This window comes from Micropterus dolomieu, linkage group LG05 (assembly GCF_021292245.1).
Source record: "Micropterus dolomieu isolate WLL.071019.BEF.003 ecotype Adirondacks linkage group LG05, ASM2129224v1, whole genome shotgun sequence".
Taxonomy (NCBI): domain Eukaryota; kingdom Metazoa; phylum Chordata; class Actinopteri; order Centrarchiformes; family Centrarchidae; genus Micropterus; species Micropterus dolomieu.
This window is the reverse complement of record NC_060154.1, coordinates 31,664,244-31,681,107: the sequence shown is the minus strand read 5'-3', so window position 1 is coordinate 31,681,107 and position 16,864 is coordinate 31,664,244. Positions and strand designations below refer to the sequence as shown.

Below are 16,864 nucleotides of genomic sequence, written 5' to 3'. Positions count from 1 at the left end.
CTGACCACCAACTCGGTTCCATCCTGAGACCTGCAGGGATGTTGCTCGGGTTTATCTGTCCTTTATTGGAATAAACTCTTTTGCACCGACTCTTGACCGTCTCCAGTGAAGTTTTTGACTACGCAGTTTTTGACTAAAGAAGAGATCTAATAGAGTAATTTTATTGAGTTTATTACGTTGGTTAGGGTAGGGACCAGGTCTTTCACTGGCCCGGCCGGTCCTTATTTCCGACCCGACAAACTGCACTAAAGTCTCTAATGAAGCAAGCAAAGGAAAATAAATCCGCTCATCCAGCTGATCTCACTTAGCTACCGCATCTGATGAAAGCAGCCGGCGGCTCCGCGAGTAAATTCAGTTGATGAAAGAATGAATGAAAGCTGCTGAGCTAAAAAAAAAAAAAAAAGCGTCGGATTGCTATAATGGAACGCAGTGATCAATCGGTGATGAGTGATGTGACTTGCATAAAATGTATGGAGTAGACTAGTGTTAAAGGATATCTGAAGAGGAAATAAACTGAAAGCCTAAAACTGAGCGTCAATCATTTAAATTTCCCTTAAACATAGAGCCAATAAATCCCAAGACAACATGATCGTATTCTGGGTTATTCAATAACAAATTTACAATCAGAATCAATAAATATAAATGCAGATAATAATATCAGCATTGTGCTGGTAGAAAGTGTCATGAAAGTAAGTAATGTGAAAGTAAATTTATTTTTTAGATAGGAAGAAATGAGGGAAAGAAATGGTTCAAAATTGCATTTTCTTTCTTGTCTAACACCAAAATAATTACACATGGTTCCCTCTATCGTGGAGTCAACTTTAATTATGTCAGTGAAAATTTGTTTGTTTTGTTTTTTAAAACACAGCTGATATTGTTTGTATCGACATTACATATTTAAAGTTAAGTAAAAATGCTTTAATTTAATACCATTTACTTCCTCTTTAATGTAATAACTACCATTATTGTCCTTTAGTGTGACGTAATGATGTAAAGAACCAAAAATATGTCTTTATCTCAAAAATTTGTATAACTTTCAGCAGTTCTGAAAGGATGACATCAAAGTCTAACTTACTTTTATTCAAACGGTGCAAGTCCAATTCATGGGGAATAGTGAATAGGAATAGTGTTATTCAAAATTTCATATCCAATCAATAACAGTATATGAAAAAAAGTGTCTTACAATTAAGATGAATCTCTTTCATGTTTGTTTGTATATTATTAAAGACTTTTGTCCCTTAATTTTGTTATGTCACACCATAGGACACATTTACAGTGCAGTTCAGTGAAAATGAAAAAAAAAAAAAAAAACACGGAAAGAATGAACAAAATTAGTAACCCCTTATATTTTCTTTAAAATCTGATTTTACATGACATAAATATGTTTTTTTTTGTTTTATAAGAAAATGTTTTTTTACTTCGTATTTGTCAACTACCCATGTACTCAATTGACTGTGATTCACTGCATAACAGAAATCTAGTTTCTGAAAAATATAACTTGCTTTGGAAAGCTTCAAATAGCTAACTTTGTTTCCAAATTATTAAATGCATCAAGTACACTGTTAAGAAAAATATCAACAAATACAACAATAACAAGACACACAAATGCATAGTGACAAACCAAAAGAGAGGGCACAACTAAAGAAACCGAAGCAATGTCAGAATATATTCAACATTATTGTTAGTGTAACACGCTGAACACTATACTAAACCTCTCTGCAGAACTTAATCAAAATAGTAGCCTACTCTCTCTGAAACTGGCAAAGTTCTAAATATTGTTTACTGTTACGCAATGTAGCGTTATCCAACGCGCTGCAGGCACTGGGGATTTCTGATTAATTTCGGGACTTTCTGCTCCCCCTGACGGCAGCCTATGTTTTCAAGGACCTCCAAATTAAGCACTAAAGTTACAGCAAATAGCGTGGTTTACTTATCATAGCCAACAAATTTTAAGGAAGGTGGTTAATATTCCTCCTAAAGATCACATGTGATTGTCCCCTCAACCTTAAAAGTATGAACGGAACAAATGTTAGCTTAACGTTACATAAGGTAGCCTACCAATTGCAATAGATGGTGTAACATAGCCCATAACATTAACGTTACATGTTTATAATTATAAAACGGGTAACTCAAATCAAGCAATCTGATTGGTTCATACTCGTGATATAATGAGTGAATACAACGGGTATGATGTCGAGAGAGAGAGAGAGAGAGAGAGAGAGAGGGAAATCATTGCTTATTACGTGATTCAACATTTTCCTCTCTCACACACACAGCAGTCCACTTCTTGCCTCAAATGACGCATTTTTGCAACAAAGTTTATGTTTCAATAGCCTGTTCAAAAGACTATTGCTCAAGGAGAGATGCAATTCCGCCCTTTATAGTAAGTATAATATTAAAGTGTATAGAGAGCCTAAGTCCCTCCCCTTTTGGTGGACCACCATGTGACTTTATTTTGGAAATATATTGTACGGTAGTCAATGGCAGGAAACAACAAATATCCTGTTTCAATTGTTCCCTGAATTACACATATGATCTTTGTCGATTTAAAAGATACATTTTAAATTAAAGAAGGTCGTAGTTTAATGTAAAACTGTTGAGATACAAGACTGTGAAAATACGTAATTACAAAGACCACAAACCCAAAAGTCGCGTATGTGATGTTCTAACTTTCTCTGTCAATGACTGAAGCTAACATCAAAATACTTACATGAGAGGATGATGTGATAAAAGAGCCAGGAGTCGTTGGATTAAACACATCAGGTGAGATATATATAGGAACATAGCTAAAGTTACATTATCTAGCTAGTAGCAAGAAAGCAATGAATGTTAGCTAGCTTTACTGCGCTAACATGTTGGTGATGTATATTGTGCGAGACGAGTAGTTCATTGAGTGGTTTCACACAAAACGACATGTAACTTTACTGTTTTACAACAAAGTGCGACTTTCTTGACCAACATCATATGTGTAATTCAGGGTTCAATTCTAATGGGATAAAAAGATAAATTGTCTCTCGCCATTGACTACCGTACATCACTTTTCCAAAATAAGGTCCCATGAGCCAGAAGCGTAAGTGAGTGACTTAGGCTCTCTATTTTACACACTACTGGCCGCCGGCACACAGTAGCAAGCATATTATCATATATAAGTTCAAGTTACCAAAGTCAATCTACTGATGCTGGACAGTTTTTAGTGGCTGCACAACAAACAGCAACGTGCAAATAAATATAATAGTTCTAATAATTCTAGCCTTATATTTATGTTGCTTATCAACCGTTGTGCAACCTACCAGCATCCTGGTGGAACTACTTTTTGTATTCATAAAGAAATGTCTATTGATGAAATAAAGTCAAATTGTAGTGTGTCTTTTAGTCTGCTTTCTTATTGACATACTTGGTAACTGTTTTATAAAAGCAATGGCTCACTTCATTCTGTGATATACGCTTATTATATCACAATTAATTAACGCCCCTTAACTGTGATATAATAAGTATACCACGGCCTGTCGTGAGCTATTGCTTTAACAGCTTTTACTAAACTTGTTTTACATGTCGTCAACCAAACAGTTAGCAGACATCATTTGGCATTAATATGTAACTATAATATCTTAGATATCTTACCTGCATTGAACCCATAGGCCTGGCACTGTTGTTGTTGTTGGAGGGTCAGGCTGATTAGCATCAGCAACCGTGGCGTTACTTCATGCAGGTGAGAGCTTCTGGCAGGATTTTGAGGGATCTCATTAATTCAGAAAAACAGAGCCTAATATTTTTTTTTTCATGAAAAACTTATCTCATATGAGATAATTAACTCATTAATTCAGAAAAACGGAGAAAAACAATTTTTTTTCAGGAAAAATGTATCATAATTCTGAGATGATTAACTCGTTAATTCAGAAAAAACACAGATTTTTTTTTCTCAAGTGAATGCAATAGGCTTCCGTACAAACGAGAGATGGCCCTAGTAGATTTCAGGAAAAGGTATGACATGTCACTTAGTGTGTGCCACAGAGAAAGAGAGAAATATTGAGGCACAAGCAACAGAAGGAGTTCAGGAAGAAGCAAGCCGGCAGAAGCCAGAGAGGGGCCATTCTCAAACCTAGTTGGACTACAACAACCAACTGACCCCGCCCACGTCTTACAATTCAACATAAAGTACAATGATGCCTTTATCCGAATTTGTGATAATATTATCTATACCCTGCCAACCAGTAATGTCATTTACAAAGAATGTAGAGGGATGGTCATTTCAGAAGAAGTAGTATAAGAATTACCCATGGCTTGAATGTTCTCCTAGCACTGATGCCAGGTTTTGTTTTGTTTTTTTAAATGATGAAAAATACAAGCATCATAAAAACTGGAAAACTGTAGGGTTAAATTGCTGGAGAAAGGCTTTAGAAAAAATGAATGAACACTGTGCCTCAGAGGCTCACGTGTGGTATGGTGAGGTGGAACACATTCAGCTCAATGATACAAGAGCTTCGGAGATGCTTTATAGCAGGAGGTAATTCCATATGGGAACTTGTACATCCCTTCCATTGCCTGCCAGTCCTTGAGAACTGGAAAACAACAAGCATTCCAACAGCAGCACTCCACGCTGTGAAGAAACTGTGCCAGTTCTAGAACACGACAAATTGCAGACAGAAATGAAGGTCTTCCTCTGTTGGCCATCGAGAAGAACGCTCCAATAAATGACAAACAGAACTCCTTCTCCTCCACTTACCGGTAACATTAATGCTACCCTGTGATGTTTAGTGGGGGCCAACAGAATAAACAACCACCTGCCTAGCAACGTAGCACGTGTGTTCTACATGGTGTGTAAAAACTGTGCAGCTCTCTTTGCTTTGGTATGTGTATGTGGCTGCAGCCACTGTGGAGTTGTATTGCTTATTAATCTCTGTGTTGTTTTATTCTGCTGTTAAGAGGAAGTTATTTCATTTCTGTAGCCTAATATTGCTTGTTGTCCATAACTCTTTGTATTTATTTTTGGTAATTTGTGTTTAATTGTTTGGTATTGTACGCGACCCTCTATGCAGGATAAGCAGTTGACGATGGATGGATGGATGGATGTTTGGTATTTTCAGGTTAATTGTTATGAGGCTACACATAAAGCCACTGTATCGTTATTATTGATAATAAGTGGTAAGCACCGGCTGCAAAGAGTTATGCCAGGTGTGTTTCATGGAAAGGATCCTTACTAGTGACTCCCGGTGACACTCTTTGTTTTAAACCAAAAACAGAAGTCTCTCTCAAGGACAGTTGTTGCAGGAAGACCCTGGTGGAAACATGAGTCACAGTTGGAGAGAGGAGTTTGTTGTGCACATAGAGGAAATGCTAGTAAAACTCTATTTCTTAATGTTCTCCAAATCTCAGTGTACTATATGATACAAAACTCTCTTTTGAAAAAAACGTATCAATTCCTACATATTTCAACTTATGAAACATTGCCAAGACTTCTCCCATTGTTCATGCTTTTGTCTTGTCTAGCTTGTCTATTGTAAAACCCTTTTCTCTGGCTTCAAATACTGCTTCTAGGATATTAACCATTCCATCATATTACCCCTGTTATTATTTCATTACACTGGTTCACTGTACATGCTAGATCTGACTTCAAGGTTCTACTTTTGAAAAATCACTCTAAGTATAATAAATTAATACATACATTTATTTGATGTAAGCATTTCTCTGCCAAGCGTGCAGATCCACAGGGCTGTGCAGAAAGATGCATTTAGCTAATTTGGGAAACAAATGTGTTCACGTGTGGGGTTGTGCACATTTTAGTGCTGTTTGCTGTATTTCGGGTGAGAGAAGTGAACTGAGATCACACTTTCATTTTGAATCTAAATGAAAGTTCGGACGTTACAGTGCTGACAAGTTCACCTGAGACCCCCAAAAGAAAAGACACACACACACACACACACACACACACACACACACACACACAGATTTCTCATGCACGCATACATCAGGCGAAGGTTGGCTCATTGATTCACTAGACAGTGTGTTATGTGGAGTGTGACCTTTCCAAGTGCCCCCACTGATGGAATGAAAGGTGCCGTTACATCCACAATGCAGTAGCCCCTCTCAGGAGAAATGTCAGTAATTAGTGCTCAGCGCCAGGGGAGGTTACAGGCCAAATTGCTCCACAGACACAAAGACAGATACAAAGAGTGGAGAGTGAAGACTATGAGTGGGTAGCATGAGAGGAACTGGTGACTTACCCTCCACAGTCTGAGCTGTGGCATCAAAAATCTATCAAACATGTCTCGATTATATATATATATATAAAGTCAATTACATTCTGATAATTCTGAATAGATCTGATCTGAAGTTGCTATCTTCATCATGGCATGTTGCATGTCAGTTGTCTCCCTCTGTCTTTGCATTGAATTTTAAAGTGACATATGGTTTCAATTGGCAGTGTTTCTTGTAGCTTTCTTATTGATACAAGTTAGGTAGCTCTTACATTAATCAATTCATAAACAACAGTTTCTCTAGAAACACAGGAGCTGTCAATCTAAACACTACTGTCTACAGAGCATAATCTGACAATATATATATTGGGAGCTTGATTTCATGTAGATCTACCTTTTAGATCACAAGTTATATTTATGCATGGCTGACATGTTTTATAATAATAATAAATAATGACTTTATTTATATAGCACTTAACAAAAATACAAAGTGCATCCCCATTAAGGTATTTTTGTGTCTTTTTAATGCAAGCAAAAAAATGTTTTGAGAGCATATTTATCTGCAATCAAAATCAAGTTTGTAATTAAAAATAAATTGGACTTTTTTTGTGTCACAAAAAGTTTTAATTTCTAATTTTTCCTCTTTGATTGCAAGTGAAAAAGTTTTACTTGCGAGTCAGAAAGTTTTGCAAGTTAGGAGAGAGCGGGGTCATTTGAGCCTGCGAAGTTGAGCCACACCTTGTTTCTCGGCAACCATAGACAAAATTCCCCTCCTAGGGAATTAGTCCGATTGACTTTTCAGTTAACGGCGTGGCGGTGGCATGACAGGAAAGTTCCACGCTTCACCATGACAGGATGTTGTAACTTGACTGTACATAATCAAATCTGTACCAAATTATACACGTTCAATAAGAGTCCTGCTCTGAACATATGTGCATGCCAACATTCACCCACAGTCATAGCGCCACGTGCTGGCAACAGGAAGTGACCTTTAACGAAGTAGTCCCCGTGGCATGTTTCACCTACATGTATGAAATTTCTGTGGCACATGTATCATGCCCAGACGTACCAAATTGCCTCTTGGAGCGATGCCCTAAACCCAACAGGAAGTCAGTCATTTTGAATTTTATGGTCATTTTTGGATGATTTACACACTCCGTACTTTAACAAACTCTTCATAGGGATTTAGTCCGACCGACTTCAGATTTTTGCTGTGCAGTCTAAAAAGTCAAATGGTGAGTTTTCGTGAAATGACGTGCCCATGGTGTGGCATCCAAAATCGATGATTTGCCATGAAAGTGGAAGTTGTAACTTCAGTGTATGTGCACACATCTGCACACATTAGGTAATCCAAACAGGGCAGAAAAAATCCAAATAACTGAACGAAGACACGGAGAAACAGGGTAACCCATAACACAGGGAAAAATTCCAGAGAACAGGGAAACAGAGCACAAGCCGGAACACTCAACATTTGAGGACACCACAAGGACTGAACACAACTGAGGCTAACATATACAGGGGCACATCACACACACACACACACACACACACACACAAGCAGGCAGGGAAATTAAACACAAGTGAGACACATTGAGCAATCAAGGCAAACAGGAAACAAAGCTACACAAAAAAAACCCACCAGTGATAACAATATAAAACAGGAAGTAAAGCTACAGACACAATACACAAGGATATATGTAACTAAATACAACAGAAAAAAAGGAAGAAATGATCCACTAACAAAACCTAAACAAAAACACAGAGGCAATGGGTAAAACAGAAAGGACAATAAACAATATAACAGAAAAACACCACACTGAAATTCAAGGTTGTGACAGACATCATTTGACTATGCTGTCAAAACTGTTTAAAATCACTGTTGAAAATGAATCTGTTTTATGATGTGAGAACACTGTTAAGAAAAAAAATTTACAAAACAGGTTGGATCAATTAAATTTTTAACGACTTATTTGATGGCAACCGAGGCAAGCGGATTTCATAAAAGAGGAAAGAAAAGTTAAAATGTGGTATTTGCATAGAGTGTCTAAAAGGAGCCAGATTCAGGTTATTGTACTGCACCAAAGTATAATTAATTTAGTTTTACCAGCATGGTAAACAAGATATACGGTAAAGAAATTGTGTCTCCCGACCTTCAAATCAGAATATGAGTCTATTCCTTTATTATTTATATTCCTTTAATCTGTAAGGCTCCACCGATCAAAAGAATCAAAACGGGGTATCATAGAAATGAATCCAAGTTGAAGTAACTCACTCCCAACTTGACAAATATAGACATTTGGTCAACACCCCATGGCATTGTTTTTCAATGTCCTGGGTACCCCCTATAGCATCGTTTTTGGTGGTGTAGGGCTCTGTGGTCAAGTTAGCTATAATATGCATTGCATATATATATATATATGCATTGTCAGACTTTCAAAATAAAACTAGTGGTTAACGTTGGGCTCCCCCCACTGTGTTGAACTAAGACGCTAAGGAGCTTCTCACTGCATTACAAATTGACGCCAAGGGGTCTTGACCATGCGTCCATAAGTGATGACTTGATAGACAAATTTTCATGCAAATAATATTCACATTGGTTTAAATAAACAATTTGATGGTACCCTATTTACCAGCATTGCTGAGCAAGAGTTGTGTGGGATGGGAATCAAAGACCTGTCCCATACAGACGCCTGTCCAAAAACATAGGCAGGGCAAGTTTAGTGATTGAAGCAAATAAAAGCCTGGGCTATTCATTCAAGTTTTACAGTTCATTGGATATGATTAATACATAAAATATATTTTCTTGTGACTAAATAAAGTAATATGAGAGACTGGTAAAGATCAGGGAGTGATTAATTTTGGTTGGCTTTAGGCACAAAGAGAGAGAAAGAAAGAGAGAGTTATTGATCAATGAGTCTGTTGTTTGTTATTCACCTGTCTGTATATGGGGCTAGAACAGCACTGTTTGGATTTTTATGTGGGTCTATTCATGCATTTACAGTACTGATGTTTGGAGCAGCCAAAAAACAAAACAAAACAGATTTCAGCAATTATTCCTCACGAACAAATAAAGGCCAGGGGGGGAAAAAAGGAGTGGATAAACTCCTGGTGCCTGTCACATAATGTGCATGCAAACTAAGCATAATGTACATTTCCATCTCCTTCATTTGATAATAAGAATTTTTTCAACAATGCGGGAGAGCACAGTTAAAGCATCCCAAATAACAATCACTTACAAACAAGACATCCTGCAGATAGAAATTAATGCAAGAGCAGGAGTTAATAGATAATTAGAATAGTTATAATTTGAATTAGATGTTATATATAAATAAACATTTTAAAATATGAGTGGAATGTTGCTTAACCATATGTGATAAGAACACCTTAAGAATAAATATTACTGGGAGCACTACAGAAATTGGCAGATGAACATTTAACACTCAGTCACTGTTACAGTCACAAAAAAATGTTATATGGACTGAATAGTAAGCAGGAAATGCAGCATTCTAACAGTCACCACCCACTAAGGCTCTGTGAAAAGGCAGGTCAGGGTTTTTCCTGGCTCAGAATGGGCCTTTAGGGGGGTGACTTTTCAGGACAGCAAGCATGATCGGTACGTGTACAGTAAAGGATATGAGAAATCTCTTCATTTTCTTGTTATTTCTGACCATTTGAGAAAGAGTAACTAGTATAAATGTATTAATAAATATTATTTTATATTATAACATTAAATAAAAAGTATAATGCTAGTACAACAATAAGGTTAAACTTCATTTGAATAGTCTGCCTACATGTAGTTTATTAGTTAAGATTCAACTTTCACTAATAAAACCAATTTATACCATTATACCACTGTGGTTAAGATTTCATTGGGTCTAATGTTTGTGTATTAATTTTTTAATTTCAGATCATAGTATAGGCTACTATATAGCTTACCATTAATATACTATTAATTCCAGTTTGTCATTCATTAAATTAGTGTGCTCTACATAGTGGTTAGTCTCTGATTTGTTTATGCAAAGTACTAACTTGTCAAACATAAAAACCGCATACAGAACAAAGAGTTCAACATTTCAAAAGTTTGCCGTAGCGCGTCATCCTTTTTTAAATGTCCTGCACCATCAAGGCTGTGATTGGTTGGTTCACAAAAAGTGACTCGGTCGAGCAACTTTACGCACACCGCTGCATGAAAGGCACCCGAGCTTCTCACTCCACTGTCTCCGCAGACAGAGATATGCAGGCAGGTGATAACGGGAACAGGTGAGCGTCGCGTAGTTCCCAGAGAACCTGATATGGAGAGGGCAGCAAAGACAACCGACAGCTTGTGAGAAGTGCCGATTCGCAAGGACAGGTTGCGTCACGTAAAAGAGTAAAATGTAGCACAAATGGCTTTTATATTGTGAGAAACCAACGCAGCAGCTAGTTTATAAATCCAGCACCCAGCTGCATGTGTAAAATACAGCGGCTGTGGAAGGGAGGAGATGTGACTGCTGGTAGTCAAAGATGTCGTATTTAAGCGTAATGTTCTGCTTGCTCAACAGTTGTTTGATAAATTACTATGAAAACACATTTGGAAAGGATTTGAAATGCGCCAAAAATTCCTCTATGCAGGAAAAAGCTTGCAGGTTCTTTCCTTTTCCACTCAGCCCTGTTCCTGAACATTATCTCATTTTGTGTTTAGTCATTCTTTTCAGTCCAGTGTTTTGTCAGCTAATCATTTTAGTTATCAGGTTCAATTGTATTTAATAAATTCTGCAAACATGGGAATACTGGAATCAGTTGTGTAGTGTTATTTGTGTTCAACAGGGTTGTGATCCACTAAAAGGGTCATGGTTACTGTTAAGATAATTAGATGTGTAATGTTTTCGTCTACTTTTGGAGTTGCAGATCAAGTACTCATTTACCAATTACTTTGGTGATATTGAAAACAGGTGTGGATCAGTGTGTCCTGTAAGTAGTCACTGTGTCAAGTGTTTGAAGGAAGGGTAAAACTGTTCTAATCTTAATCTAATGTTTTGTTTCTTGTATTTCTACAGTGCTTGTGCCTGTTTAGTGCTTACCTAAATCAGAATCAGTTTTATTGCCAGGTATGTGTGCACATACGAGTAATTTAACTCTGGACAATGCTCACGATGTGCTTACTTATACAATAATAATCAAACGCAGGCTACAGTATAGAGTACACACACACACACACACTGCAAAGGATGCAGGAGAAAAATTACTACCATTATTATTATATTATTATTATTATTATTATTATTATTATTATTATTATTATTATTTACATGTTGGAGGTGGATGTGATATACAGTTGCACATACACATACAAGCATACATGTACACAGTGTGATGAGTGCAAAGAACGCTGGAATAAGTATTATGCGTGGTGTTATGTACATGCCGTAGGTGGATTTAGTATACAGTATATACAATTTTCAATATGAATACGAACTGTACGAACAGCTCTGAAATAGAGAATGATGAATATATACCGGAACCAAGAAGGTGCCGTGGAAGACGCCCGAGAGGAGAGGGCAGGTAGGCAAGCCCAGCTGACTCACTGGAGGACGGAGGTGAGTGGACCTGGGGAAAAGCAGACAGACAGACAGGGTTAGTAACAGGGAAAACAGAAAACGGGGAACAGAGATGTGGCAAGATCAAAAGGCAACAGTGGCACCAGGTCTGGAGCAACGAGATTGTGTGGAGAACGGGGGTTACTTACTGTAACCCTGATTCTACGAGTATAGGCGCATCCCTCTAAGGCTATCACTATTGGGTTTACCCCTTCGGCACGCCTGAGCGGCACTGAGAATTTTAGTCTAGTAATGTGTGGAGCGGCAATAGGATAACGTGTAGTGTCTTATCCTGTCTGCATGAAGCGTAATGACCGCTTCAAGGGCTCATTTGACACAGCATGGCTTCTTTGAACCAAGGGGGAACACCTAGACACACAGAAGGACCGTGCCATTGATTCCGTGATTATGCACGAGCTCGCAGCTGGGCAGATTTCTTTGTCAGAAAAATATCTGTACTGGGTGTGTATTTGTTCTGTCCACATGAAGCAAATGTCCGCTGTCGTGGGCTCATACAGTTTCTGTGGGGAGGTGTGTGTGAAGGGACCTCTGGTCGTGAGTGTACTGCTTGTTGCTTTGAGCTTCAAGCTGCAGGTTAGACACTTGGCTAAAGGCAGCTGGCTCACACCGTGTGGGAAATGTGTGCTTGGTGTGGCTGGTTCGACTGAGACAGGGACAGACAGCATTTGTTCAACAACCTCCACAAAAAAAGTAGCAACAACATTTCAGCTAGCTATCCGTTGGCCAACGTTAGCTCCCTGTTAGCTTACCTCGCCATGGTAACCTAGTAGCGTCGAGGCCGGCGTCATCGGAGGTCAGAACGGGGGAAGCTCGGAGCCGCTCAGAGACCCATGAATGGGAAGGGTGGAGCCATCCAACTCCCGCTCTTCCATCAACAGCAGATCAAGGGCTTCGTCCAGAGAGCGGGTGGACCGCCACTCCTCCTCGTCCTGAACGGCAAGCTATCCCCCCCGGCGCCGCCACTCTTCAGGGGGGGAGAAGGGCCGTCAGCGCGAACTGAGAGTGAGCGCTTGGCTGGCATGCTCCGGTCCGAGGTACCCAGATCACCCAGCACGACGTAGCCCGTGTGGCAGACGCCGCGGCGACTCACCCCGTTCTTCTTGTTTTCTGGCTGGAAAGTCTTTGCTCTTTAGACAAATCTTCTGGCCTTTAGACAACTCATTGCTGAAGAAAAATGGGAGCCGATGGCTGGGTCTCACCATTGTATATATACAAGGTGCGGACATAGGAGAGGCCCACGCTGTGGGTGGGCGTAGACTAAAATTTTCAGTGCCGCACGGAAGGGGTACACCCAATAGTGATAGCCTTATGCTGGGTACACACTGGGCTGATTTTCCTCCCTTCCGACAATCCTAGCTATGTCCTGATTATCTTGATGGTTCTACAGATTATCTTATCAGATTCTCCCTTGGTGTGAGGTGTGTAAGAGTGTCCGAACCTGATTGGAAGAACGTCGGAGGTGCCCCGATCGCGAATTCTGATCGTAAATATTGAACATGTTGAATATTTACGATCAGAAATCCTGATGTGTGGGGGGATCCCCGAGGACAAACGCGCGCATGTTCTGGAGATTATCACGTGAAACGAAACAATATCCAATCAGAAAGCGAGATGATTGAAGACGAAGCCTAAGAAACCATCATGGCATGATGCAACATGATGCAGTCATGGCGCAGCACAAGGTGAAATTAATGTGGACAGCAGAGATGGAGGATCAACTTGTAGATTTGTGGCAACTGCACGAATGTTTGTTCAATGTCGCAATTTCTTCCTGCATATCATCCGCCATGCTTATTCTGAAGTCTCGCGAGATTTTGCGAGATTTCCTGTGTTCACAGTCTAGACTCGGGTTGAAAATCAGTTTGTGTGTGCGCTGTCTTTGTCACATCATGGCACACACTATAGGAGCAAAACGGTTAAATCTAGGATTTTTTCTCCTCATGTTTGTGGTTTACCACATTTTGAAAATCTTAGATACATAAGATGTAAAAATCCTTTGGCGTGTACCCAGCATTAGAGGGCGAAGCCTATACAAAATAGAACCGGGTTTGAAATACTGGCAGGGATGGAGTTGATTGCTGGCAGGTGGGAGAGGAGGTGGCTGACAAGGTGCAGGTGTGGATCGTCAGTTGGGCTCAGGAGCAGAGAGAGGGAGAACACAAGCAAGGGAAGCAGAGGAGACAGACAGGCAGGCCAAAACACAAGGGGAAAACAGAATCACAAGAAAAAAGGAGAAATAAACAGGACACTCACCGTCAGCCGGGCTGCCACCACAACATAATAACAATAATAATAATAATAATAATTAATTATTATTATTTAATGAAATGAATCACATTTTTATTGCTTGAGACGGCCAGTATGCCTAATTCCATTTGAAGACTCCGGGTAGGATTTTCGGCGAAATCCACTGACTGTGACGTGCATATGCACTCCTGAGCCCTTTGCCTGCTGGTTCTCAGCCGTACATACAGCAACGGCTGTCTCCCAGCACAACACAAACTCCACGTAAGGATAAAACACATCAAAACAGTTTTATGTACTGAAGGCAGTCAGCCAAAACAAGAATCAGATCGACTTTGTGCAATAACACGGTCAACATCGGAAAAGTTTCAGTCACGGAGAGACCTCTGCTGTGTTTTGACACCGACAAAAATGACCAGAGTTAGCTTTCATATCCTGTTGGACAGATAAACTAACATTTCTGCAAAGCATGTAAAACATTGTGATTTTGTGTACACTTCAGTTATATGGCTTTCGTGACCATATTACTATTCTGTGTACCACCAGTATTTAGCCTGCAAGAAATTATGAAATGATGCAAAGCAAATGTGGAGCAATTTGTTTATTCTAGCTGATAGTGATGCAAGACAGGGGCAGCCGGCCAACATAACATAAGCACGGATCTGCCGCCATGTGCTTCATAACATTTAACTTACATGACCCACATAATATACAATAATGCAACAAAACAGCAGCACGTGTTCTGACAAGAACCAGGAAAAGAGATCATATTTCTCCTTATTAGCTTCTCTGCATTGGCTTCCAGTAAAATCCAGAATAGAATTTAAAATCATTCTTCTTACCTACAAAGCTCTTAATGGTCAGGCACCATCTTATCTTAAAGAGCTCATAGTACCTTACTACCCCACCAGAGCACTGCGCTCCCAGAATGCAGGGTTACTTGTGGTTCCTAGAGTCTCCAAAAGTAGACTAGGAGCCAGAGCGTTCAGCTATCAAGCTCCTCTCCTGTGGAACCAGGTTCCAGTTTGGGTTCAGGAGGCAGACACCATCTCCACATTTAAGAGTAGGCTTAAGACTTTCCTCTTTGATAAAGCTTATAGTTAGGGCTGGCTCAGGTGAGTCCTGAACCATCCCTTAGTTATGCTGCTATAGGCCTAGACTGCCAGAGGATTTCCCATGATGCACTGAGCTCCTCTGTCCTCTACTTTCTCTCCCTCTGTATGCAACCTCATCCCATTATTGCATGTTACTAACACAACTTCTCCCCTTTCTGGTAGTCTTGTGCTTTCTCGTCCCTCTCTTCTCTCCTCCTATCACTGGCTCTGGAGCTGTGGAGTCTGGATCTGTGGCTGCGGGTCGCCTGCTGCCCCCGTGTTCCTGCTCGACACCCTCTGCTACAACTATTGTTGCTAGTCCTATTGTTATTATAATCAATAACATTACGATTATTATCATTACCACTACTATAAATTTTTTCATTTAGTCTATAGCAACATCACCTTTACTGTCTGTACCTCTGTGTGTATACTGTTTAGGCTTCCATCTCTCCCCCCCCCCCCCCCCCCCCAACCGGTCGAGGCAGATGGCCGCCCACCCTGAGCCATGGTTCTGCTCGAGGTTTCTGCCTCTTAAAAGGAAGTTTTTTCTTGCCTCTGTCGCCTAGTGCTTGCTCTTGGTGGGAACTGTTGAGCTTCTGTAAATAACATCATAGAGTACGGTCTAGACCTGCTCTTTTATGAAAAGCGCTCAGAGATAACTGTTGTGGTGATTTGGCGCTATATAAATAAAATTTAATTGAAAAATTTAATTTAATTGAATTAATTAAATTATTCGCAAAACTATTGCACCTTTGGTACCACAGCAGTTTGAACCCCGTCAGTTTAAGCCAACATATTTTGAACTACAATGTTTCCGGATGCGTTTGATCTGACTTTCACAGCAGGAAACTTGCAGAACTCAGAAACTTTGTCATATTATGCCTAAATATGACAGCTGTGACTGATGAGAAGCTAAATTATGCCTAAAATCAACAATATAAATATTATATAACCTAAGTTAGTTTTTAAAGCAATAACAACATTTTAGAAGAAAAAATTAAGAACTATTAGCAATTACCAAACATTTAATAAAATAGGTTTATCTGCAAATATCTTCTTTTCAACACTTGAACACTATTATCAATCTCCCGAACGAAAGCGTCAGGTGAGTCTGGGGAATAGCTCAATGCAATAGGTGGATGAGCTTGTAGACATAGGGCCAGATTTACTAAAGGTTTGTGTGAGTAAAAACGTGTGCAAACTTGCACAGCAAATTAACACGTATTTTACGTGTAACAGTAACAATGACGTCTTTCAAAAGTGCAAGTTAGCATCTATTGTTCATTTACTACTTTTGCCTTAATGAATATGCAATTTGGGGTGTTTAATATGCAATTTGGGGTGTTTAATTTTATAGTGCAAAGTAATGGGAGGGTAACATGGAAATACATTTATTTACTACACGCAATGTGATCTAACAAGCCTAAAAATAATTTCATGTGAGTGCAACAGCATCTGTATTTAATACGTTTGAAAGGAAGGTGCAAACTGTGTTACGCAGAGATGGAAGCTGTTATCACACAGCTGTAATGAAAGAAGACATGGAGAAATTAAAAATATTAGATAACATTATTCTATCTCCAATATAATATATCTACAGTGCCTTGCGAAAGTATTCGGCCCCCTTGAACTTTTCGACCTTTTGCCACATTTCAGGCTTCAAACATAAAGATATAAAACTGTAATTTTTTGTGAAGAATCAACAACAAGTGGGACACAATCATGAAGTGGA

General features: G+C 39.3%; 1 long non-coding RNA gene across 2 annotated transcripts in view; it reads right to left on the bottom strand.

The window, feature by feature from the left end:
• Positions 1-16,864, bottom strand: part of LOC123971726 — a 31,193-nt gene that overhangs the window by 8,205 nt on the left and 6,124 nt on the right. For both annotated transcript variants that reach the window (XR_006825265.1, XR_006825264.1), the window contains one exon: positions 11,690-11,780. This is a non-coding gene — a long non-coding RNA (uncharacterized LOC123971726). The remainder of the gene's footprint in view (positions 1-11,689; positions 11,781-16,864) is intronic.